Raw genomic sequence first — 27160 nt, forward strand, 5'->3', positions numbered from 1 at the left:
TTCTGAGTCGATTAAACGATGTCTGCCTGTCCGCAAGTTACAGGGCGTAATTTTGAATGGGGCATTATTCGAGTATCTTTGCAGGCAAAAAATGTTGCCCATTTCCTGCACTTTTTATACCCTACACCACCATAGTGGGGAGGGTATAATGCGTTTGTGCAGATGTTTGTAACGCCCAAATATATTGGTCTAACATCGATCGACTTAAAATCACTTTCTGAGTCGATTACACGATGTCTGCCTGTCCGCAAGTTACAGGGCGTAATTTTGAAGATATTTCGATTAAATTTGGTACATATAATTTGTTCGGCTCAAGGACCAAGTCTGTTGAAACTGGCTGAAATCGGCTCATTATTTCACCTAGCCCCCATACAAATGTCCTCCCGATATTTCACTTTATCGGTCATAAATGTTTAATTTATATATGTCTCTCCATAAATTTAGCTCCAAATAAGTTTTATATATACAAAATTCATGTCACAAAATTTTGTTACGATCGGTCCATAATTAGTCATAGCTCCCATATAGACTCGCTTCCGAAAATCATTTTAACGTGCATAAATCTCTTAAAAATGTTGGTATACAAACAAAATTCAACACAAATAACTTTCATATAGAAATAAATCTCACGACCTAATTTCATGGGGATCGGTACATAATTGGTTATAGTTCCCATATAAGGCCCACTTCCGAAAATCACCCACGAATATAAATTATTGATATTTTAAAATAAAACCAAACTGCTTACAGCCGATCGAACAATCAGTATACGACTGCTGGAGAGCATGAATCATTGCCTGACGATCTGTCTGATCATAAATCTTCCCAAAAAAGGGTCATTTGAACAATAGAAAGAATTGGAGATACATAACCTTGTTAAGCATGGTAAATTGTACATATTAGCTCTGTTCAATAACTAAAAGTTGTTACTAGTTAGTAACAATTGTTACTGGAAAAGCGTTCATTAACTCAAAAAACTTGCAAGTAGAAAAAAATTCAAGAGCGTATAAATTTTAGAGAGTGTTCTCTCGTTGCAAACTATTACAAGTTCTATTTTGAACTCTTAATAGTTAGCAGCTTATATTTCATATGTTTTGTGTTATTGTTTATTTATTTTCAATTTTATTTTTGTGGTAAAAAAATACAAAAAAAAAAATTTTCAATAAAATTGAAGAAAATGTAAGTATTTATACATTTTAAAAGGAATAAAATATGAAAATTGTGTGTATAAAACAATTGTTACTGGAAAAGCGTTCATTTACTTTTTACTATTTTTGAGATTTTAAGAGAGTAATTTTGTAAATTTTGATTTTATTCTCTCGTTGCAAGTATTTACTGGGAAAGTAAATGAACAGACCTATTATAAACAAAAGACTCCCGACAACAATTCTCCCATCTCTCAGAAATGAGCAAGCTGGATTTGGCTCCGGAAAATCTTGTGCTGACCAAATACATTGTCTTAGGATTAATAGTAGAATAGAGATCACCATTACATCTCGCATTTAAAGACTTTGAGAATGCCTTTGATTAATAAAAGCCCTGTGCAAGATTGCCACTTGCCGTGAAAACAGCTAATCAACAAGATCATAGTCAAAACTGGAGTTAGACAAGGCTGCGTTTTATCTTCTCTACTTTTTTACAGCGTCCTAGATGCATAGATAGTCCTTCTGCTACCTGGGAAGCGCAATTGATATAACTGGTGGCTCCAGTCGCATAATTAAGGAATGGAGTGCATTGAATCCAGTTGAATCCAGTAGGAAAACGTCTAATATATCGATACAACTCTTTCTCAGAGATTTCCACCATCAGTGAGATCGCAAAACTGGTTGGGCTGATAATAAATATACCCAAAACAAACTCGCTCCGAATCAATTATAATACAGATCGCCGTTTATTCGTATTCGATCAATATAAAGTCCTTCAGCACAATTGATACATCTGGTGGCTCAGATATCTCCAGTCGCATAAATAAGACACGAAGTTCATTTGCCCAGTTAAATCACAGTTTTGAAATCGTCTAATATTTCGAAACAAATCAAAATCAAATTATTTAATTTCAACATGAAACCTATGAATATCCTCAAATTTTTCTCATCAAATGCCTCCAAAAGTCTTACGGATTTTCTGTCTTGTAACAATATCCAATAACCAACTTTGGATGGAGCCTACACATACAAAACAGATTCGTAATAACAACCGAATTTGTTGCTAACCGAATGATTCTGCCATAGTCAACGAATTTTGCAGTTGTGGCTACAAAATTTTAGAAGTGGTATGAATCAATCGATTGGCAACGAATTCGGTTGCTATTACGAAACTGTTTTCTCTGTGTATTAAAACAAAAACAAGAATGTGAAAATAGAGTTGGATAGGACGGAGCTACTAATATAGGATTCGACGAGATAAACGCTTCGGCTGCCGGTCTGTAATTATGGATAATGCATGCAATTCTTCTGCTCTCGTCGGCTAACAGCTAATACTATGTAATGACTACAATCCGCTGAGATAAATGATTCGGCTGTCGGTCGGCTAACGACTAATTTAGGTAAATACAGCTTATGGATGCAATCCGAAGAGATAAATTCTTTAGCTCTCATCGCCAAGCTACGACTAATGAGTACAATCCGACAAGATAAATGCTTTGGTTCTAGGTCGGCTAACGACAAATTATTGGTAAATATAGTTTCGAATGCAATTCGTGGAGAAAAATTCTTCAGCTCTCATCGGCTAGCTAAAACATTTTGGCTATGACGAGCTAATGATTATAATACGAGGAGATAAATGATTCGGTTCTCGGTCGGCTAACGACCAATTATTGGTAAATATAGTTACGGATGCAATACGAGGAGATAAATTCTTCAGCTGTCATCGGCTAGCTACAACTTATTGGCTACGACTAGCTAATGAGTACAATTCGACGAGATAAATGCTTCGGTTGTCGGTCGGCTAACTACGGATTAAAACTACAAGTGCAGCTAAAAAACTAAATTGAAAGTTCCTGTGTAAATACTTATGGCACGATTTCTAACAAAGTTCAACGTTTTATAATTTTATATAAAATGCACAAAGTCTATATTTAAATCATATGAATAAATTAAAAAAAAAACTCTTTGAAAAACAAACAGTTTGACAGTTCGTTCTCTTTTGATTAAAATAAATTCTAACTAATTTCTTAAGACAGCGAATGTTCTATATTGTTGATATCACTATAGTTATAAGAATTTATTAAACAAATATGATTTATTATAAACAATTTGTCTTAATATAACATGAAATGTCAATAAAATATACAAATAAAACTTTCAATTTTCCTTTAAAACAAAACAAAAGATATTAACAACAAACAGGCTTTTAAGTCAAACAACTTTTAGTTTAAAGCAAAAAGAAAAAAAGAAGGGAAACCTTTGCAATTGTATGAATTCATGATAAATATCTGATAAATGCTCTACTATTTTTATTATATTTATAAAGTGTTTTTTGTAGCTAGTTTTATAAAAAAAATTATTGTCAATCAACTGTGACAGAAAGTAAAAATACTGGATGTGAAAGTTGTAATAATAATTGAAACTGAAAAATATCTTATAAAAATAAGACATTTGTTTTTTATTTATATTACATTTTTTTATAATTTAAAAAATTTAGTGTGTAATAAGTTTGTTTAATGAGTTTTGTACTAAAATGTATTTATAATTGACTTTTATGAAAAAAAACTACTACAGTTTTTTGTTAGACGGTACAGTTGTCTGCTTAACTTTTCAAATTGATTAAAGTAATTGTATTGTAGTTTGTAGTTTCTTTTGTATTTTATAATATTTGAATTGAAATCTATTTTTTAATCTGATATTTGTTTAACACTTTCGTTGTTTTCATTGGGAGTATCATATGACTGTTGTAAATAATAGGATTAAGATATTTTTTTAGTATATTTTGAAGTTTATAAAAGGGGTGAGGTAAAAAATCATTTACTAATGATCATTTTGTTTAATCTTTTATTAAAAAAAATATAAAAAAACTTGTAAAAAATGACAAATTTATATCAAAAATAATTCATATCAAGGCCGACTATCCTGGATATAAAATTATTTTTATATTTGAAGGCAGTGTGGAGAGCAAAACTCCGCAAAATTGGGTGAGGTTCAGTTTAAATATTAAGTGAGGTCAGATATACATTTTGCTTTATTTGACTGCATTTATTAGATTCGCTGCTTAAATAAATTGTTTTTAGTGAATATAACTTAATACCTCATTTTGTCTAATGTCGTTTTTTACAGAAGAAAATGATGAACTTGTTAGGGCAAACTGCTACATTTTCTTGAGTCAACTTCTGGGTCTATAAATTTATAAACTTTCTCATAAAGACTTATTACAAATTATTAATAAACTTACACTTTCTTTATTCTTTATGTTAATAAAAATCCATGATCTTACCTGCAAATAAAAACAAAAGTAAATATTAAGCTAAAGATTTCAAATTTGTTACAATATTTCAACTTAATATTAAATTTAAATATGTCTATATTTTTATATTACTTTTTTCCCTACCCTATATTACAAATCTAATTACTTTTTGTAAGATATTAGTAGAAGTAGTTGTTTTTTCTAATTTAAAAATTTAACACCCCCATGTTTTGTGTGTTTTTTTTTGGGCGGCTTTCTCTTGCTGTTATTTATATCATTTTTAGTTTTCAGTGTTTTCGAATTCACCGAAGTGTGCCTTTTTTTCTATGTATTTTGCTTTCTAGTGTTATGTTAATTATATAGGTATTGTTTTAATGAAAAAAATAACAACAAAAGCAATTACAAATGACATATGAGTCCATAACGAATTTGAAACCCTTTACAATAATAAAATACTTATAAATTTTACAAGCAATGGAATGTTAATTTGGAAAGTTTACAGTTTTTTTTCTGATGTAAGTTCGATCAATTGTCAAATAAATGAAAAAGAGTTTATTCAATTTACACCCAGAAGTTTTAAGCAGAGCTAAATACACATAGATCGGAAACTATCCTGTCAAAGACCTAACTCAGTTGTCAAATCCTAAGTGGTAGCCTATAATAGTTGATACTACTATAGTCGAGACTATTATAGTCGTGACTACTATAGTTGAGACTACTATAGTCGAGACTACTAAAATCGAGACTACTATTGTCGAGACTAATATAGGTGAAACTACTATAGTCGCGACTACTATAGTCGAGACTAATATAGCCAAGACTACTATAGTCGAGACTGTTATAGTCGAGACTACTATAGTCATGACTACTATAGTCGTGACTACTATAGTTGAGACTACTATTAGCGCGACTACTATAGTCGAGACTACTATAGAAGAGACTACTATAGTCGAGACTACTATAGTCGAGACTACTATAGTCGAGACCTCTATAGTCGAGACCTCTATAGTCGAGACCTCTATAGTCGAGACATCTATAGTCGAGACCTCTATAGTCGAGACATCTATAGTCGAGATTACTATAGGTGAGACTACTATAGGCGTAACTACTATAGTCGAGACTACTATAGTCAAGACTACTATAATCGAGACTACTACAGTCGAGACTACTATAGTCAAGACTACTATAGTCAATACTACTATAGTCGAGACTACTATAGTAGAGACTACTATTGTCGAGACTACTATAGTCAACACTACTATAGTCAATACTACTATAGTCGAGACTACTATTGTCGAGACTAATATAGGTGAAACTACTATAGTCGCGACTACTATAGTCGAGACTAATATAGCAAAGACTACTATAGTCGAGACTGTTATAGTCGAGACTACTATAGTCATGACTACTATAGTCGTGACTACTATAGTCGAGACTACTATTAGCGCGACTACTATAGTCAAGACTGCTATAGTCGAGACTACTATTGGCGGGACTACTATAGTCAAAATTACTATAGTCGAGACTACTTTAGTCAAGACTACTATAGTCGAGACTACTATAGCCAAGACTGCTATAGTTGAGACTACTATTGACGAGATCGCTATATTCGAAAGTACTCTAGCCGAGAATACTATAGTCGAGAATACTACAGTCGAGAGTACTATAGGCGAGACTACTACAGTCGAGAACACTATAATCTAGACTTCTGTAGTCGAGACATCTATAGTCCATCGAGACATCTATAGTCGAGACTACTATAGTAGGGTATAGAAAACAAATACATTGCTCCTACTATGACAAAATATGGTACCAATGGGCTCAATTTTTGGAATTTATTTCATATTTTTCATTCTTAATGCTTTGTATTTAAAGACCGCTGAACGTATTTCATTTGCGACACTAATATTTAATCATTTATGTAATTATCTTAACAGATCATGCCACCCATTCTATTCTGTAGGGTATCTAAAGTAATAACAAAATTAACAGCCAACAACAATTGCTTAACAACCGTTATCAAGATCATATTGTGTAAAGTAGCTTTTTTTTATTTCAGTTGTTTTTTTTCCATCTATTATTTTAGTTTTTATTTTAATTTGTTTTTCAACGTAAGTGTTGTAAGACATCATGTTTGTTTTCAACCATTTCATGGATAGAAAATTATAAATACACATTGAAATACACTAGTTTTCTAAAAATCTCTCATATGTAACATGTGTTTTTAACAATATACAAACGTTATTATAGAATTCAATGATTTTATAACTATTATTAAAAAAAAACTTAATGTAAAACAAACAATAAAATTTTCAGAAAATTAAACATATTTTCTAATTATAGAAATTTTCTTAATGGTGGGTGATACAAGGTAAATAGAAAAGTGTTATAAATGAGGCTAATTAAATTTACTAAAACAATATAAATTTAAGTTTAAAGATTTCAAAGTTTTCTTGAAATAGAATAACTAGGGATTTATTTGGAACTGTTTCCATTATCACTTGTAGTGTATATAACATTATAGACTACTATAGTCGAGAATACTATAGTCAAAACTACTATAGTCGGGACTATTATATTCTAGATTTTTCAAATCGAGACTTCTCTAGTATTGTCGAGACTAGTATAGTTGAGACTACTATAGTCATGACTAGAATAGTCAAGACTACAATAGTCGGGACTACTATAGTTGACTCTTGTATAGAGAATACTATATTCGAAACTACTATAGTCGAGACTACCATAGTCAATACTACTATAGTCTAGACTAATATAGCCGAGTCTACTATAGTCAAGACTACAATAGTCAAGACTACAATAGTCAAGACAAAAACAGTAGAGACTACTATAGTCGAGTCTACTATAGAGAATACTATAGTCGAGAAAAATATAGTGGGGACTTTTATATTCGAGACTACTTAATCAGTTTTCTATAGCCGAAACTAGTATAGTCGAGACTACTATAGTCGAATCTACTATAGTCGAGTCTTCTATAGATAATACTATAGTCGAGACTACTATAGTCAAGACTACAATAGTCGACACTACTATATTAGAGTCTACTAGTCGAGATTACTATAGTCCATACTACAATAGTCAAGACTACAATTGACTATACAATAATAGTCAAGACGACTATAGCCGAGACTACTATAATCGAGTCCACTATAGACAATGCTATAGTCGAGATTACTATAGTCGAGACAACTATATTCGAGTCTACTGCAATCGAGACTTCTATAGTGCAGTCTGTCCAGTCTATGGACAAGACTATCTTGTGTAGTCTATAGTCCATTCTATAAACGAGTCTAGTGTCCTATTTTCCAGTCTATAATCCAGTCAATAGACAAGTCTATCGCCCAGGCTATTGACAAGTCAATCTCCTAGTCTATAAAGAAATCTATCTCCCAGTCAATAGACTAGTCTATCTTTCAGTTTATAGACAAGACGATTGTCCAGTATATAGACAAGTCTATCGTCCGGTCTATCTTTCAGTATATCGCCCAGTCACAAGTCGTCAATATATCTTCCAGCCTATAGACAAGTCTATCATCCAGCATATCGGTCAGTCACAGTATATAGACAAGTCTATCGCCCATTCTATAGACAGGTCTATCGTCCAGTTTATTCTCCAAGTCTATCGCTAGGTCTATAGACAAGTCTATCACTCAGTCTATAGGTAAGCCTACTCTGCATGTGTGTGTAAATCGCTCTGTGGTCCAAATAATTAAACCAAAATTAATGACATTAAGAAGAATTATTTATCATTGTCCTAAGCAGCTTACTATTGAAAATCACTAAAATTGGTTGAGCAGAAAAAAAGCTATGGACCAAAATGTAAAGCAATCTCGAACAAATGTAAAACTTTTCAATATTACTGCTGTTGCTTCGCTTTTTGTTGTAATATATTAATGAATTTAATTAATGCTGTTGTATTTTTAAAAGGTTAATATTTATATTCTTGATTGCTAAGAAATTCTAAGCAGATTTGTCTTTATGCAAGTGTGTGTAAATCGCTCTGACGCCCAACATATTAAACCGAAATTAATGAAATTAATTTAAATTTGTTCCCATTATCCTAAGCAGTTTGGTATTTAAACTCAACAAAATTGGTTAATTAGAAAAAAAGTTATGAACCAAATTATAAAACATCCTCTGTTATTGCTTATCTCTTTGTTTTAAATAAATATAAATAAGTTTAATGTATATGGATGTAGTTTTTACATAGTTCTTCATTGTTAAGAAATTCTATGTAGATTTGGCTATGTTTCTCAACATGTGTGTGTAAATCGCTGTTACGCCAAAAATATAAAATGGAAAGTTATGAAATTTACTGAAATTATTTATTATTTAATTAATAAAATCGATTAATTAGAAAAAAAGTTATGAAGCTAAATGTAGAACAACCTCGAAAAGATTTTATTTTTTTCAAGATTGTTGTAATTTTATAGTCGTATAAACCATTTTAATATCATCAATAATAACTCAAAAATGAACTCTGCACAGTTTTTATTAAATTCAACATTTTATCTCAAATCCACTACCCTTTTAAATCTCAAACAAATCCATCACTTTGAACTAATTTAAATAAGAAAGTCTATTTTAATAATAAAGACATTTGTTTAACAAAACAAAAGTCTATAAAATACAAACTGGATTTTGTTTACAAACATAATAAATGTCTTTATTTTTTACAAACTTTGATTAATTTTTATAAAATAACTCACTATCAACGCTAGTTTCATGTTTTTTTATTAGAGTTTAGTGTAAAATCTACAATATTTAACATAATTTTTGTTTGATTTAACATTGACCTTATAATCAAATTACATATTATTGTAGCTACTTACACAAAGACTACTTGTCTATAAACATTTTTTCAGTAAACTGGAAAAAAATACTCATAATAATAATGAATGAAAATGTAAAAATAATTGCAAAACCTAAAGACCTTAAATAAATGATTTTATTGTTTTCATTTTAGTATTACACAAACTTGTAAAGGTTTTTTTTTCAAACGCTTGGAAACTATTAAAGAAGATAAACAAAATTTTTAATTAATAGAAAATGTTTAACAAAGCGTTAGTTCAAGTTCGTAAAATTGTTCAAACTGTTGTAATATTTTAGAGATTTTTTTAGATTTGAATAATGTCTTTCTATATTAATTAAGTTTATCTGATTGAAAACATTTAATTGGCAATGTCAGGCATAATTAAGTTAACAACATATGTTATTTTGCTTTGAAAAAGGTTTGATCTGATAGCTGGATATTTAAGTTATTGTATTTGTAGTTTAGTTTAAGTCCACCTTAATAATTTACTAGAAATATTGAGTTTAATTATCTGTAAATCTAGTAGTAATCTAAAGAGGAGACCTTTACTCGCTCAGCATAAATAGGCACAATACTTAGGTTTTTGACAACTGAGTTAGGTCTTTGACAGGAGAGTTTCCAATCTATTCGAACATCAAATATGTAAAAAAGCAATATTCAAACATCAAAAATACATTCTCACTACATAGGTTTTTGACAACTGAGTTAGGTCTTCGAAAGGAGAGTTTTCAAGATATGTGTGCTTTTATCGATTCGAACATTTAAAAATTGTAAAAATACAATATTTAAACATCAAAAATGTCAAAAACTGAGACTTTCAATTTAAAATTACATTTGAATACTTGAGTGTCTTTTAAATTCGTTTAACTTATATCTTCTAAACTAATACAGGTACTAAAAACATTTAAAATTTATGTTTATCTATTTTAGTTTTGTTTAATAATTCTTTCTTAATACTTAGGTTTTTGACAACTGAGTTAGGACTTTGACAGAAGAGTTTTCGATCTCTTCGAACATCAAATATGTAAAAAAACAATATTCAAACATCAAAAATGCCCAAAACTAATACTTTCAATTTAAAACTACATTTTAAAACTCATTTGTCATGTTTTTAAAAGACATTTGACATATTTTCTTTTTAGTTTAATAATACTTTCTCACTACTTAGGTTTTTGACAACTGAGTTAGGTCTTTAACAGGAGAGTTTCCAATCTATTTGAACATCAAATATGATTCAAACATCAAAAATGTAGAAAAACAATATTTAAACATCAGAAATGTCAAAAACTAATACTTTCAATTAAAAATTACATTTGAATATTTGAGTGGGTTTTAAATTCGTTTAACTTATATCTTCTAAACTAATACAGGTACTAAAAACATTTAAAATTTATGTTTATCTACTTTAGTTTTGTTTAATATTACTTTCTCACTACTTAGGTTTTTGACAACTGAGTTAGGTCTTTGACAGGAGAGTTCCCAAAATATTCAAACATGTCCAAAACTAATACTTTCAATTTAAAACTACATTTTAAAACTCATTTGTCATCTTTTTAAAGACATTTGGTTTTTGACAACTGAGTTAGGTATGTGACAGGAGAGTTTTCGATCTATTCGAACATCAAATATGTAAAAAAAACAATATTCAAACATCAAAAATGTTAGTTTTGGACACTTTCAATTTAAAACTACATTTTAAAACTCATTTATCATCTTTTTAAAACACATTTGACATATTTTCCTTTTGTGTCAACATTTTCTTTGCCAAAATAATTAAAAAAATAACAAAATTTTATTTTAAACACCTACATATTTCATACTCAACTGCACAGTACAGCAATAGTTAAAACTGATAAATGATAAATTTCTAAATAAAATAACCTAGACCCACTTTAAGGTATGTATAAGTATAATAATTTACAATTACTTTCTAGGTTAAAAGTGGGAAGTTTTTAACAAACTGTCAATGCAAATATGAAAAGTTGTTAGTTTAGATTAAAATTATGTTTTGTTTAATTAATTTTTTTTTAATATTTTTCTTAGCTTTCCTTAAATACCTAACTTTCAATAATAACCTGTTCATTAATTATGCAATTTTTTTTTTACTCATTTGTTTGAATGTTTGTTTACTTGAGACTACCTCTGTCACATGTCGTCGTACAGTGTCTCGTCACGTATTAAACTTCTTTTTTTTGCCGTTTTATTTTTTGCTATTTTAACAAACAAAAAAACGTGTTCATTTTACTTAGAACAAACAACAAAACATTTTTTTAAAAACAACAATTCATGTACTTTTTAAGGTGTTACAATTACCATTAAAAAAATAATTATAAATTATAACCAAAATTTATGAAATTAAGTGAGAAATCTATGAACTCATAAAAATTTTGTTTACAAGCTAATAATTATTTATTTTTAGAAAATGCGCATTAAATTCCAATTCGCAAAAATATTTTTATCAATTTAAATTCTGAGAATATTTTATAAACGTTTTTCTGCCACCCTTAAACAGTTTTCGGTTTGAAATTATTATTAAATCTTTATTGATGTTCTTTGTTCTATTTTTTAATGACCTTGTAAAGACAGAGTTTGTTTTTAAAATGAAAAATTCACTCAATCCTTTAAAAGTTAAATGACCTAACATATAAGGCCATAAATATTTAAATATAATAAAAATAGCAATGATGATTTCATTGAAAAAATATTTCATATCTGCAATTAATTTCTACATAAACAGTGGGAATTTTTCATTCTAATTTATTCCCAAAACTTTGTAATTTTGAGTACTAATTTGTTCGTAACTGTTATTAAATTGTACACGAAGTTGTTTGTTTGAGAAGAAAGCAATGGATTTAATTCAAAAATATAAATGAATTTTTTTAAATTTTTTTATTTATTTATTGAATCTGTCTTATTTTCTTAGGTATTTAAATCTTATAACTAAAATTTTGCCTTTGATTAAAACTTAAATTTCTGCTTTCAAATTTATCAAATTAGTTTTGCCTTTAAATTCTCTTAATTTATAATTTTATATACATTTTAACATTAATTTATTACCACCTGCTAATGTTAATTAATATGACTTTGCTGTCTTTAATTTTTATAGTTTTATGTTGTTTTTTTAATGACTTTTTAAACAGAGGAAATCCTATATGACTATTTTTAGTAATTTAACTGGAAATCAATTAAGCATAAGCATGATTATTCATGCCTGGTGAAGAAATAGTCATAAACATACATAGATATTTAAATAAAGAAATATAAAAATAAACATAATATAAACAAATTATTTGCACATATGTTTTAAATTGTAATAAATAATGATTAAGTATTGTAAATATTACTATTCAAATTTACGCTACAATATGTCACGATGACAGGGTATTGATGTTGTAACAAATGGGTTCAAAATGTCCTACAAACTTTAAATTACAACATCATAAATAAGCAGTTCAAAGAAGCAATCTGAAATTATATATTAGAAACTACATTTTTAAAAAATATAATAATTTTAACGAATTTTATGAAATAATACAATTTCAAATTGGTCCTCACGCTTACACATAATATCTGTAATCGTAAAAATTTCCTGTTTTAATCCTCATTTAGCGTGTATTTAAATCAAACAAACATTTAATAATTTTTTGAAATTTCATTAAAAATAATTTTGAAAATGTAAAACTTGAAATTTGCATGAAATTTTATGATTTTTTTGGATCAAGTTATACAATTTTTATATTTTATACTAGCTAAAACCCGGTGTGCTTCGCCGTAAAGATTTACAATATATTTACCCCCATTTTCTCAATCTCTGGTTATTTGTTATCGTGACGATAAACTGACAGTTCTCATACAAAAAAATGTTAATTGGAGATTTATCGTTATGAAAAACGATAACCAGATATTGAGAACATGGGGGTTAGTCTATCTGAAATTAGTTTCTGTTCATGTGAAAACCATGAATTTTCTAGATTTAGTCCGCAAACTTGCAAATACTGACGTTGAGCTTTATCAATTATCATTGCAAATACTAACCAAATAGGAAACTGCAATCGAATAAAATCAAATGGCATTTCCGAAGTTATAATTCGGTCGCTCCGATTAGATTGATCATTAATTGCCTTATTGTAAGTCAAACACATTGACTTTTATATATATATAAGGGTTTCAAATGTATACAAATTTTAACATTTACGTAATATTGATAGCTGCTATAGCTTTCCCTATATATAATTTGTCATTATATCTATGGAAGGTGCAACGCCCACTTTTGCTAGTTTGCCCATTTTTGGCCTAAATATGTAATTCATACAAAGTTTCATTGCTTTACATATCAAAATTATACACATAGATATGATTTTTAGTATTTAGTTTGTATGGGATGTGCCACGCCCACTATTGATAGTCCGCCCATTCTTGTCCTAAATATTAATATTGATGATAGAATAACCCTGCAAAATTTATGGACTCTACCTCTTATTGTATCCCATATAATAGATTTTTTAATTATCATCATATGGGAGGTGCCACGCCCTCTGTGGTTGCTCATGCAAAATTTGAGGACTATAGCTATTATAGTTTCCTAAATATTTGATTTTTTAAATTAATATTGTATGGGAGGTACCACGCCCACTTAAAATTTCAAAACAAAAAATAGCCTATAGCTCCTTCCAGACATACATATAATTTCAAGCAAATCGGTTCAGCCTTTTAGCCGTCTATAGATCCCAAACTAATAATAATAAACATACATACATACACTCACTCATTTTTATATATATAGATTAATTTCCAAAAATATATAAAAGTAAACGAATCGTCTCCTTAATAAATTTTAAATTTTTGTTAGTAGACATCTAGAACAGAAGTGATATTTCAATTTATCTTTAGACTAACTTTGTGGAAGTACTCTATTCCTTATTTGTCAAACTTTTAACCCTATCTATTTTTTTTGCAGATGACAGCAACATTTGCCATTCAGTTCAAGACCAAACCTGTCGGAGATTGGGGCAATGAATGTTTCTCTTGTGACAATCTCTGACTGTGGTAGTGTGAATAGGGTCGCTTTCAACGCTCACAAGACTCTGTGTTGTATGTTGACACAAAAACGAACGACAGACCATTTCGCTTCATCTGTATTTATGTGTGATGTAAATATGTGGAATCAGATGCTCTTGATGTTCTGGGCATGAGAATACAAAGTGATGTCATCTGTCCGTTTAAAGTTGAGTGTCATTTTAACCCCAAGTGCCATTAAGGGTTAATTTCCATTTTTGTTATAAATCCTAGACTTCATGTTATATTTTTCATAAGTTTCATCATAATCCGCGCAAAAATATTTAACATTTCGCAAAACTTTACACTAGAAATTCCGAATATTTAAAAAATTTACCTTTGACCTTCACTATTTAAGCTTTAACGTTTTCCGATTTCAGTAAAACATTCAGAATATATTTCAAATTATCTGGACTATAATATTCTGAATAGGTTTCATTTAAAATTCATAACAGTAAGAAAATTGAGTTCATTTGCCGAAATATTTCTAAATATTTTTTTTTTCGAAAAATGCTAAATTTAAATCGCAGGTACGGAAAAACTATAGGAGATATTTTTATAATATTTACATATTTTTATTCCCCATTATATTCACAATCAGTGCCAATGAGATGATCAAAAAATTCTGAAATTTGTTTAACAAAATTTTTAAAAATTTAAAAATGCAGTTTTGGAACTGCTGTTAAAAAAATAAAATTTTGTTGGCCATATCAGCGAATAGGTTAACGGTATCCTACGATGACAAAAATTCATATACTAGTAAATATGGATACATTTTAAGTAAAAATTAGCTTTTTTAATATTTTTCAAAATATGTTAATGTTGTTTCTACATTTCTTGTTCAAGTGGCCTGAGAGACGTTAATGGCCTGGGAAATTTTTAATAACTTTAAAATTTGTTGACCAATTTCTGTTTTATATGTCTCATTAGTAAGACAATTACGTACACGTTTCTATTCTTTTAAATTACTTGCAAAAGTAATTTTTTAATGAGAAAATGTTTACAAAAACTGAACAAAATGCATTTTTCCCTTGTAAATGCATCTCAAAACTTTAGAGGGCTTGTCTAAAAATTTGTTCAGGATGATTTCTTTACCAATGTTCACCAATCTAAGGGGGTTAGACTGGCAAAAATCCAACTTTTGTTTATTAAGTCCACCCTAGTATACATACTCGAATAAAATACAAAAAGATCTAGGTAAAATTTATTACAGTTTATATTTAGGGACAATATTGGCCACCAATTTGTTCAGGTTATGTTGGTACCATGAGCATTAAGGGGTTAAAACCTATATTTTGCACCTCAGTGCTTTTGCAGTAAACCTAAATATAATAAAAGTACTAATCACTTTAAATGAATGGCAATTTAAAAACATATTTTATTTACTTTCCCTTTTTTAAAATAACTCACTTAAGAAATTCCCAAATTCTCACTTTTCTTTTATTTACTTTTGTTTTAACATTATAAATCGTTTAAAATTTGTTTAATTGAATTTGCTAAAAATACTAAATTGTTTAGACTTTGAACAAGTTTGTTTTCATTTAACAATATTTTTGAAATATTGTATTATTTAAGCTACAAATACTTTCAAATATGTATTTATGCATATATAGAGATAAATATTATGACCCACACCGTTATTAGACCTCAAGGTAAACAAATTAAAAATCAAAAAAAAATAAAAAATCTTAAAACAAAAATATGGCAAAAAACTAATAACAATATTAAAATAAACATAAAAAAATATATCAACAACTTTTATTTTGGAGACTAAACCTATTTGTGTTTGTTTTTGCTGACGTCTGTAAAGTAAAATTGAAATGAAAATACAGCCACAACTTCATAATCTACTAACAGCAAGTAATTATAACACCTCTGCTCTCTTTTTGGTGAACTAGTTAGTAAAATACATGAACACACAAACAAACACACTCTCGCAAAAACAACAAGCGGACACCAAACATCAACACGAATTCAAGTTTGCAGCTTAAGTCTTTTGTTTTATCATAGACAACAAAAACAACAACAACAAAACAAACAGTAAAGCAAAATAATGTTAAAAACAAAAGCAACTTTTTTATATAGAAATAATGTAAAAAAACTGAAATTTTAAGTTTTTTAAATAATTAAAAAATATAAAAATAATCGTACTGCTGCATGCAGTCTTAAAATAATGAATGAAATTAAATATAAAATAAAATAACAAGGCCTGCCTACAGTTTAAAACAAAACAAAAAACCCAGACGAAGGCGTCTTTTTCTACTTAAATATTTGGAAAAAATCATTTATTAAAATCAAATGTGCATTTGAAGATGTTGTTGAAGTGCAGTTTTATAAAATTTTATATGAATTGAGTTTGTTACTAGACGTACATATATATTTACTGTGGTCTGGGGTTTTAACTATATTCAATATTAATATTTTTGCGTGGTTTTTATATTTGGCCCAAAGCTGTTTGCTAGTGGTTGTGTTTAACAAGTCTATGTTTTTAAGAAAACTTATTAAATAAATGTTGTTTAAATATGATAATTTTTTATATTTTTTTGTTTGTTTAAATGTCATAAATATAAAAAAAATTATGTAGAAAAAAAGTTATTGTGTAGGTTTCATTTAACTTTAATTAAGCCAAGTTCAGCTAGATTTTATTACTCTTTGGCAGTTTTAGAATAAAAAAAATAGTATATATGTAGATTTTTTAATGAGATTTGTTTATAAGTAAAAACTAATTAGAATAAATAAATGAAAGTAACAAGTAATTTAAATGAACACATTAAATTTCAATGAAATTAAATAAAACCAGATTAAGAAAAGGGGTTTTTTGAATTCAAATTTTTTTATAATGAATATTACTGTACAGGCGAATTATATAGCAGAATCTAATTTTTTAGAAAATTAAATGTGTAACCATGCAAATTAAGCACAAGTGGGGCTGTATGGAGTCATAGTGACCTCATCCAGTGTGAAATATACTTTTACTAGTCTTCTACAAATATAAACCAATTCGCCACTAATTTAATTTTAAATAGCTAAAGATTGTAATAATAGAAATCGAACTAATTTAAATCATAACACAGGGTAACAAAATCAAAAATTTTTAGAGGCTTTTTAAACCACTACACAATTTTGATGTATTGTGGATGCAGTAGTACAAATATTGTCCAAATTTTAAATTCTATGGAAAAGTTTTTTTTTAAATTTGTTTAGACGTTTCTCCGCATAATTTATGATAACTCAAAAATGGTTAGTCCGATATTATCAAAATAAACTTAGAAAAGTTTAAATTTACATAACCTTTAATCTGCGTTTTAATCGGCTCAGTAATTTCGGAGTTTTAATAACAAATTGAAGCAAAAAATATATTTTTTACGTGAAAATTGACAATTTTTTTCTATTTTTTTCACTGTTTATTGTTGGAGTTTTGTTTAAGCTTTGATATTTTTACAAATAAAGCAAGAGTGTCTGTAATTCTCATTCACTCTATAGCTTGATTTGTATAATATCTTTTTGAAGCCAATAATTTATACGGTTTTTATCTTTCCTAAAGCAGCAGAGAGTGCCTTCATATTTCTGGCCCTAGTAAGCACACCGATAGCTCACCAATGCTTATGGTGAATGTGTTTCATCAATTTCAACGTACAATAGAGAGTTAGTGTGGTTCAGAAGTAGTGATTTTGACTCGGGAAAAAAGTAGCGCCCAGGCCAGCCAAAAAAAATTGAAGACCAAGAATTTTAGACATTACTCCATGAAGATTGTTGTCATACTCAACAAGAGCTTGCAAAATCATTGAGAGCTACTCAAGCAGAAATTTCAAAACATATGAGAGCAGCAGGATTCATGCAAAAGCACAGAAATCGAGTACCATACGAACTGAAGTCAAGAGATCTTGGAAGATGAGTTTGAATGTTCGAAATGATGCTTGAAATGAATATTATTTTTGCACCGAATTATTACTTGAGATGAAAAATGGATTCATTACAATAACTCGAAGCGTAACAGATCGTACCAGCCCAGTCGACAACATCGCCAAATATCCATGGCACTAAGATAATGCTCTGTATTTGGTGGGAGCCAAAGGGTCTTATCTGTTATGAGCTGCTGAAATCTGACCAGACCATCACAGGGATCCTGTTCCAAACACAACTGATTCGTATGAATCAGAGAGCGAAAAAAACCCAGACATGAAACCGTAATATTCCATTATGAGAACGCTCTTCCACATTATGCAATAACTATACCTAAAAGTATTTAGATAGAAGTGGTTGGGAAGTTTTGCCTCACCCACCTTATAGTCCAGACCTTGCCCCATCTATATACTATTTGTTCTGATTGAAGCAGGTCGCTCTCCCTGGCATACGCATCACTTTGGAACAAAGTATTTGAAATTGGCTTGATTCGTTATTGGCCCCAAAGGATGAGCAGTTCCTTTGGCTAGGAATCCGTATGTTGTCATAAATAAATTTATATTGTACAAATGTTACAAAATAAAAGCTAAATAGTTAAAAAAAAATCCCGCATTTTTATGTCATATAATATGTTCAGAAAAAATGCATAAAGCCAAAGGAAATTTCAATTGCACTTTTGGAAATGTTGTCTATCTTAAATTGTTGTCTTTTAAATCAAATATTGGAAAGTGTAGGTAGAACTGCCTAAACTTCATATTATTTTTACGAGGAGAAAACCATCTATTTTATTACTTTACTCCAATATTTTGCTCCATACAAAAAAAAACATTTATTTAAATATTCATACAAATTTCCTCATTATCTTAGCATTCCTAAAACAATTAGAAAAAGGTTTCCTAATGATCTGTCCTTAGCAACCTGATAAATACTCACAGGAAATAGCTTATCTCTTAATATCACTGAATTTATGCCTAATTTTTAAATTGAGAATTACAAAAATATTATTATTTTCTCATTAACTTTTATAGAATCAAAAAAACTCTTCTCAAAACTCGTTCTTGTGTTTTAAATCTATATATGAGATAAAATCTATATTTTATTGCTAAGCATCGCTTAGAAAACATTCTACAATAAGCTAAATTTAAACATTTAAACTTATAACCAATAAATTTTATAATTTAAAACCTAAACCCTTAAAATTCCACATTTACAATCAATCATAAAACTCAATATTTAGCAAAAATATAATGTTATCTTATAACAGCTGTTAAATAAATTTAAATTTTGAAAAACTTGTTTTATAATTCTGCTCTTTGTCTCTCTATTGACAAAAGCCAACCATCAAACTTACCTTAAAACAATCAAAATCAATTTTAAACCAAAATCAACTTGTTTTTTTGTGGCCGGAAACACACTAATTTTGGCCAGCTAAAACTGTTGAACTAAGAAAACATTCACTATTTTGCTACTTTATAATCTTTATTTAAATTGAAATTAAATTCATTTCAATTTATTTGAGAATTTTAATTACTTATTTTTTTAATTTGTTTTAAATTCTACTTGAATGCATAAAACAACAAAACAAATATACTTGATTTTTATATTTATTCTTTATGATTTTCAGGTTTAAGCTTTAACGCTTACTTTTTTTTAATGCAATTCAAGCTCAACAATTTTTTTATATATGACAGATTTTTTATTCTCTCTCTTTTTGTTTTTGTTTTAATTTTATTTGTAAAAGTCGTTGTTTTTTTGTATAAATTGTTATTAAATATTATTGGTATTGTAAGCCTAGTGTGGTTTCAGAGCTGTGGTTGGTAATGGTGTTGATGATGATGCTTCCATACTTCAGCCACAACTGACATCATTTGTGCTTTTGTTTAGACTGGTTCTGCTTGAGATCTCGTCTAAAGTGTTATACACTTTTTTCCACTTTTTTTATATATTTTTGTTTGCTACTTTTATTCCTTTTATTATATTTTTTGCTTTCCTTGCTCACTAATGATTCTTTTATAATTATTGTTTTTTGTTACTGTTTCTTTTATTTTTTTTTTTTAAAAAAAGCTGATCAATAATAATTCTTTTTATTTCTTTGTATTAATTTAATTATTATATTTTGTTTAAGGCTTTTTAACTTTAAATCTTTTAAAGTCTACCGTTTTGCTCACATTCACTTTGTTTTAAATCTGTTTCTTTTTATGCTTTTTTCAGATATTTACTAAAAACGTGTGTTTATTGTTGTGGTTTTTTTTATTAAACAATTCTTTTTTTTAGTTTGTTATTTTGCAAAAATAAATTTTAGTTTAGTTTTATTTCTTTTGTTTAAAACTTTGCGTATTACCGTGTGTCTAGTTGTCTTGAAATCCGTCGCTTATGCCCGCCAACGCTGTACTAAAAACGTTGGCTGTTGGAGTCAGGCATTAAATAAGTTTTCATCGATGATGTCAGCCACGTTAAAAGAGCGTTTTTAGCTTTAACATCAAGAGAGTTTTGTGGTCTCTTTGGTGTAGTTTGGTTGGCCTACGTGTTTTTATCTTAAGACATTAATATAGGTTCGGCTTGTAGTATATAAAATATAAAAATATAGCTTCATGCATGACTGATATAGTGTCATGCATTTAACATCTGTTTTGTAGAAATTATAAATATTCATTATTTGTTTATATTTTTGTGATATTTTATATTAAATGTTTAAAAGAGAATATACAAAATATTGAATTTAAACACATCTAAGATATTTTTCAAAAACAATGTGAATATCAAAGAAGATTTTTGATTTTCATCTGAACGGATACAGGCCACTTATCATTCACGAAAAGCCACTGTCCTAAGCAATGACTTTATTTTGTATTTTTTTGGATTTTGGATGCTCCCTAAGTCAAACATTTTTCTCCATCACCAAATGCTGAATATTTGAGCAAATGTTGCAGGTTGCTCATCAATATTTTCCAACAATATTAAAAAACATAAATGTTGAAAAAAAATCCAATTAAAAATTGTTTTTGTATTTCATTTGCCCATAGATGATTAACTATAAACACTTTTTGATATCGATAATCCATTAAAACCTGAAGCCTATTGAATCTGACGGAATTCTGTCCATTACTTCACCTAAACCACCCGGTCACAAATGTTTAATTTATATAGGTATCTACACAAATTTTGGGTGCATGACTTAAAAATGTGACAGTATTTTCTTTCATCTTTCTGGCAGCATATGGATTCCGAGCCAAAAGAACTGCTCATCTTTTGAGGGCAAGGAACGAATCAAGCCAATTTCGGATACTCTGTTCCAAAGTGAAGCGCATCTTAAAGAGAGCGTTCTGCATCGATCGAAACAAAGAATAATCGGACTTCCCAGCCACTTCATTCTAAATACTTTTTAACAGGTATTGCAAAATATGGACGAGCGTTGTCATGATAGAATATTACGGTTTCATATCTGGCCTCATATTCTGGTAGTTTTTCGGCCAATGAACTCTTCAAACGAATCAGTACAGGTTCCCTGTGATAGATGGCCGGGCTTTATATACGACCTCTTACACTTCGGGTTATTGTAATATTGCTGCTCGCAAACGTTTTGAAATTACTGCCTGTGATTTTGCAAGCTCCCAATGATTTTGCAAGCTCTTGTTTAGTTTTACAACAATCTCCATGGAGAATGTCTCCAATTCTTGGTCTTCAAACTATTTTGGCTGACCTGTGTGATCTTTGTCTTCCGTGTCAAAAACATCACTTCTGAACAGCACAAACCATCTCTCGCACGGTAAAATCGATGGAACACATGTACCATAAGCTATGATGAGCAATTGGTGTGCTTCAGATGCACTTTTTTGTTCCATTTAAAGAAGTAAAGCAAAACTTGCTTTGTTGGTACAAAATTCGACATATTCGAAGCAAAAAAATCTTTGTTGTTTACATTATAATGATCAATAACTAAGTAAGAATAATTGACAGATATGTACCCTTCAAATGACATATATCCCGCATTTTAAAGTCATACACCCAATAAGTTTTATTTAAAAGAAAAAACACATTTAACATTTTTTTTGGACCTTAAATATCATAAAAATGTTGGCGTTCATGTAAAATTCAACAAAATCTTACTTGATGACGATCGGTTTACAATTGGACATATCTCCCATATAAGGCCCACTTCCGAAATTAAATAAATAACTCGATCTAATTTCATTACGATCGGTCCATTAGTGGTCATAACTTCCACTTAAGGCCCACTTCCGAAAATCACTTTAAAGAGAAAAAATTTCTTAAAAATATTATCATATTTTAACAAAAATAAGTTTCATATAGCGAGAAATCACGTAACCTAATATCATCGGTTCATAATTGGATATTTCTTCAATGTAAGGCCCACTTCCGAAAATCACTCACGAAAAAAAATTAAACTTTAATAGAATAATGATTTTCTCATATACTCAGTGGTCAGCCTTGACCCACTATACTTTCTTACTTCTTTTTTTTAGTATTTTCTGTGCAAAGCCCAGATAGAAAATGGTTCACAATGTCCTAGAAATTTAAAATTACAAAATTGTAAATTAGATATCCAAACAATCAATCTGAAATTAAATATTAGAAAAGTGGCTAAGAAATATTTTTAACAAATTTGTGACCAAAAACAAAATTTCCGCGAAATCTGACAATTTAAAATCGGAACCCACGCTAAGCCTTAAAAGGTACTACCGTTAAAATTTCCATTTCAATCTACATTTAGTTTTTATTAGAATAGAATTTTTTTTTAATTTTTTAAAATTTCGTGTAAAAAAATTTTTGAAAATGTAAAATTTAGTGTTTGCAATTTTATGTTTTTATTTGGTATCATGTTATATACAATAGCTTATAGATGTCAGAAAATGTTTATTATTTATATTTAAACATTTTTGGGTAAATGAAATACAGAATTTTTCAATATTAAATTTTTTTTTCAAATATTGTTAATTTGAACCAAAACACGAAACTTCAAATAAAATGTCTATTATCCGACTTTGCTCAAATTTTCAGTATCTGATTTTTAGATGACGGAGAACAATTATTTTCGAATTAAGGAGCATCGAAAATCTCAAAAGTGCAAAAATTTGCAGCGACCTGCAAGGTCATTCGATTAAAATTAGTGTAATTTTTTTGTGCAAGTGGCAACCCTGAAATTTGGCAGCTGTCACATATGTTTATTCGGATTAATAAAAATGAAGCTCTTTATGAAAGAACAAGGAGTTATAATTTTGAAAACTTATTGTGTCAACCATTCGAAGAGTGGTCAAACAATTTGAAGAAAGAGTAAGACTCCTGTATGTCAACGTACCGGTCGATCTTTTGAAAACATTGCTGCTGTAAACGAGAGTGTCGGCGAAAACTCGAAAACATCAATTCCGCATCTTTCTCAACAACTTAGACTTTCACGAAGCACTACGCAACGAATTTTGACAAAAGACCATGGAAAGCGCCGGCAATTCGTTCAATGGATAATGGAACAAAATGAAGTCAATACCAATTTTTCGAAAAAAAAAAATCATCTTCTTCGATGAAGCGCAATTCCATTTGAATGGCTTTGTGAAAATTGTTGAATCGATACAGTCACATCTCTGTGAAAAAGTCATGAAAAAAGTAGTGATTTGTTATCAGAGTCGTGGAGGCCATTTCACGGATATTTTATTCCACACTTAATCGGAAAATATCTTATTTACAATACAATAACAAACTTACTGAGACTCCCTTTATGAATGATTTGGAATTCATCATGGTATCTAAAACTGTTGCTTGTTTTTGAATGTCAGTTTTGGGATTTTAGAACACTTAGCATAAGTTAAAAATTTCGATAAAAAATATGAATATGACTTTGGTGACGTGATTTACAAAATTAGGGCCTTAAATTCGGAAGGGCCTAACTTTTTTTTTAGTAAATTTCAGGAGTTTTCTATTAGTAAACGAATTTCCGAAATACAAAATTAGACCGACAACAGTTACATGCATTAACTTACTTATATTTCCTTTCAAATAGTTATTTCAGTGACTTCAAAGTAATCACTTTAGTTTAAGTCCCTATTATTAAGTCAAATTGTTTGCTCATGATCTTATCGAGATAAATTAAAGAGTTAAATGCCTGGATTTACTTATTATTCTTACAAATGTTTTTCCCCATTTCTAGAAAACACCAAAAACTACCATAAATTACAAAAACTCATCTCATTTTGTAACAAAAACTATAATAATATTTACTAAACACTTTTGCATTATGTCTAATACACTACTTAAGTATTTTTATTTTATATATTAGTATTTTTTTAGCAATTTATTTTATTTTATCTTTCATATAAAACATGATTGATTACATTGTCTTTAAATGATCGGTAGCATGTAGGCTTCTTATTTAGTTTTTTTTTACTTCAGTTTCTACTTTTTCTCCTATAAATGTGTTTTAGCATTAAAACACCAACTTATATTTTAGAAAAAAAATTACAAAAAACTAACTTGTAGCTGTATTAATAATAAGAAAAAAAAAGAGTAATAGTTTATTAAAACTAATAAAAACAGCCGTTTTAGTTTTTAGTAAATTAAACTCTTAGTTGTGCTAAAATGAGCATTTTAGGTTTATTTGATTGTGTTCAAAATACTGATACTCTTAGCTGTTTTAGAAAAAAGACCGGCTCAAACAGTTTAAACTTGTTTTTTAAGGTTTATTGCCGGCTTTTGTTAATCTTAAGAGAGGGAGAAAGAGTATCTAAGTGATGGCAAATTTAAGAGAATGTTATTTAAGTATTAGTTAAAAGGCTCTCATTCAAATTATAACGTAAATCTTTAACGTAATTTGGCTATAAGAGATACGTTTTATTTGAATATTTTGAGTCTCTTTTTAATGAATTCTAACTTTCCAATATTAGCTGGGTTATATTTCCTAAAGGATGCTGTATTTATAAACACTACTGTACGGTTCGAAAATAATAAAAAAAGTTTAAGTATTCAACTCCTCATTTTGTAAAGTATTGCATCTTAGTTTAAGAAGTTTTTGAAATAAAATTTTATAAAAGTCAGGTGAAGTGATTTTCGAAATTTAAGAGCTGCTGTAATTAGGCAGACCATCACAGGGAACCTGTATCGAATGCAACTGATTCGTTTGAAGCGAGCATTGGCCGAAAAACGCCCAGTCATAAAACCGTAATATTCCATTATGACAACGCTCAGTCAAATGTTGCAATACATGTTAAATACTATTTAAAATTAAGTGGTTGGGAAGTTTTGCCTCACCCGCCTTTTGGTCCAGACCGTGCCTCATTCAACTACTATTTGTTTTCAGCATTTGGGTTTAGGTGACGGAAAATAATTTTAGACCTTTGGAACATCGAACAATTAAGAGAGCTATATTCGGCTGTGCCGAATCTTATATACCATTTACCAAAATTACTTTAAGATAAAGATTTGGAAATATTTCTTAGTGAAAACAAAAATGTCTTAAAAAAGTTTTATTAGTGAAAAAAATATGGTTGAAAAAATGTTATGGTAAAAACAAATTTATGAAAAAACAAGTAAGAAAGTATGGTCGGTCAAGCCCGACCATATAATACCCTACACTAAGTAAAAGAGAAAAAAAAAATTTTCTTTTAAAATTTCAATAATTTATATTTTTGAGTGATTTTCGGAAGTGGGGTTATATGGGGGCTATGACCAATTATGGACCGATCACCATGAAATTAGGTCGTGTGATTTATGTCTATATTAAAGTTAACTATGTTGAATTTTGTGTGTTTACCAACATTTTTAAGCGATTTATGCACGTTAAAGTGATTATCGGAACCGATCGTAACAAAATTTGGTGACATGAATTTTGTATATATAAAACTTATTTGGAGCGAAATTTGTGTAGATACATATATAAATTAAAGATTTATGACCGATAAAGTCCAATTTCGAGAGGACATTTGTATGGGGGCTAGGTGAAATAATAGACCAATTTCAGCCAGTTTCAATAGGCTTCGTCCTTGGGCCGAAAAAAATAATATGTACCAAATTTCATCCAAATATCTTCAAAATTGCGACCTGAACTCTGCGCACAAGGTTTACATGGACAGCCAGCCAGCCAGCCGACCAGACGGACGGACGGACGGACATCGCTTAATCGACTCAGAAAGTGATTCTAAGTCGATCGGTATACTTTAAGGTGGGTGTTAGACTAATATTTTTGGGCGTTACAAACATCTGCACAAACGCATAATCCCCTCCCACTATGGTGGTGTAGGGTATAAAAAAACTAGGATTACAAAATATTTTTACCGATTACTATGGAACGGCCTTTCAAAAATCTATTACTATGTTAACGACTTGGTAATTCTGATATATTGGCAATTCCACTAGAATGACAACCACGACTGAAAAAACAAAAACCCTTGAAACTTTATTTCAAGATGATTTGAATGGGAGAAAACAGTAAAACAACATACAACATTTTAAGGGCAAAAATAATAGTTTAAACTGACTTTAATTTTTAATTTTTTAATTTAGGCTAAAATTGCGGCGAAAACGAATTTGACTCTGATTGTTTTTTTGCTATTATCAAATTGTTTATTGAAACCGAATATATGTATATTTTCTATTTATTTTTTTTTAGTTTTTGTATACATATATTTACTATAAGAGAAAAATCTGTCACGTACGTTATAAAATTATATAAATTTTCGCATATTTCTACATGTTGAGGGTCATTACTTCTGTTTTATGTCACGTACGATATATCCTTATTTCGCTCGATATTTTGGACAACAATGGTTCGAAAGAACTTATTATTGTTTTAAAATATATAATACCCTCTAATAGTAACATAAGGTACCGTGAAATAACTCCCAAATGAAATAACTCCCCACGAAAATATGAAATAACACCCAACAAATTTTTCATACAACTTAGGACTTATTTCATTATGAAACAACTCCTAACGCATAGGGAGTTATTTCATAAATTTTTGTAGGG

At 29.1% G+C, this 27160-nt stretch overlaps 1 protein-coding gene across 5 annotated transcripts in view; it reads right to left on the minus strand.

The window, feature by feature from the left end:
• LOC135951159 (serine-rich adhesin for platelets) overlaps positions 1-20590 on the minus strand; it is a 127568-nt gene extending 106978 nt beyond the window's left edge. For 2 of the 5 annotated variants that reach the window (XM_065500748.1, XM_065500747.1), the window contains exon 1: positions 19539-20587. The gene's annotated coding sequence lies outside the window, so the exon portion shown is untranslated. Of the gene's footprint in view, positions 1-19538 lie in introns of all 5 variants that reach the window. The other 3 variants (XR_010575955.1, XR_010575956.1, XM_065500746.1) reach the window with 3 other exon arrangements.
• Positions 20591-27160: the final 6570 nt, after the last annotated feature.

The sequence above is a fragment of the Calliphora vicina genome, chromosome 2, assembly GCF_958450345.1.
Source record: "Calliphora vicina chromosome 2, idCalVici1.1, whole genome shotgun sequence".
NCBI lineage: Eukaryota > Metazoa > Arthropoda > Insecta > Diptera > Calliphoridae > Calliphora > Calliphora vicina.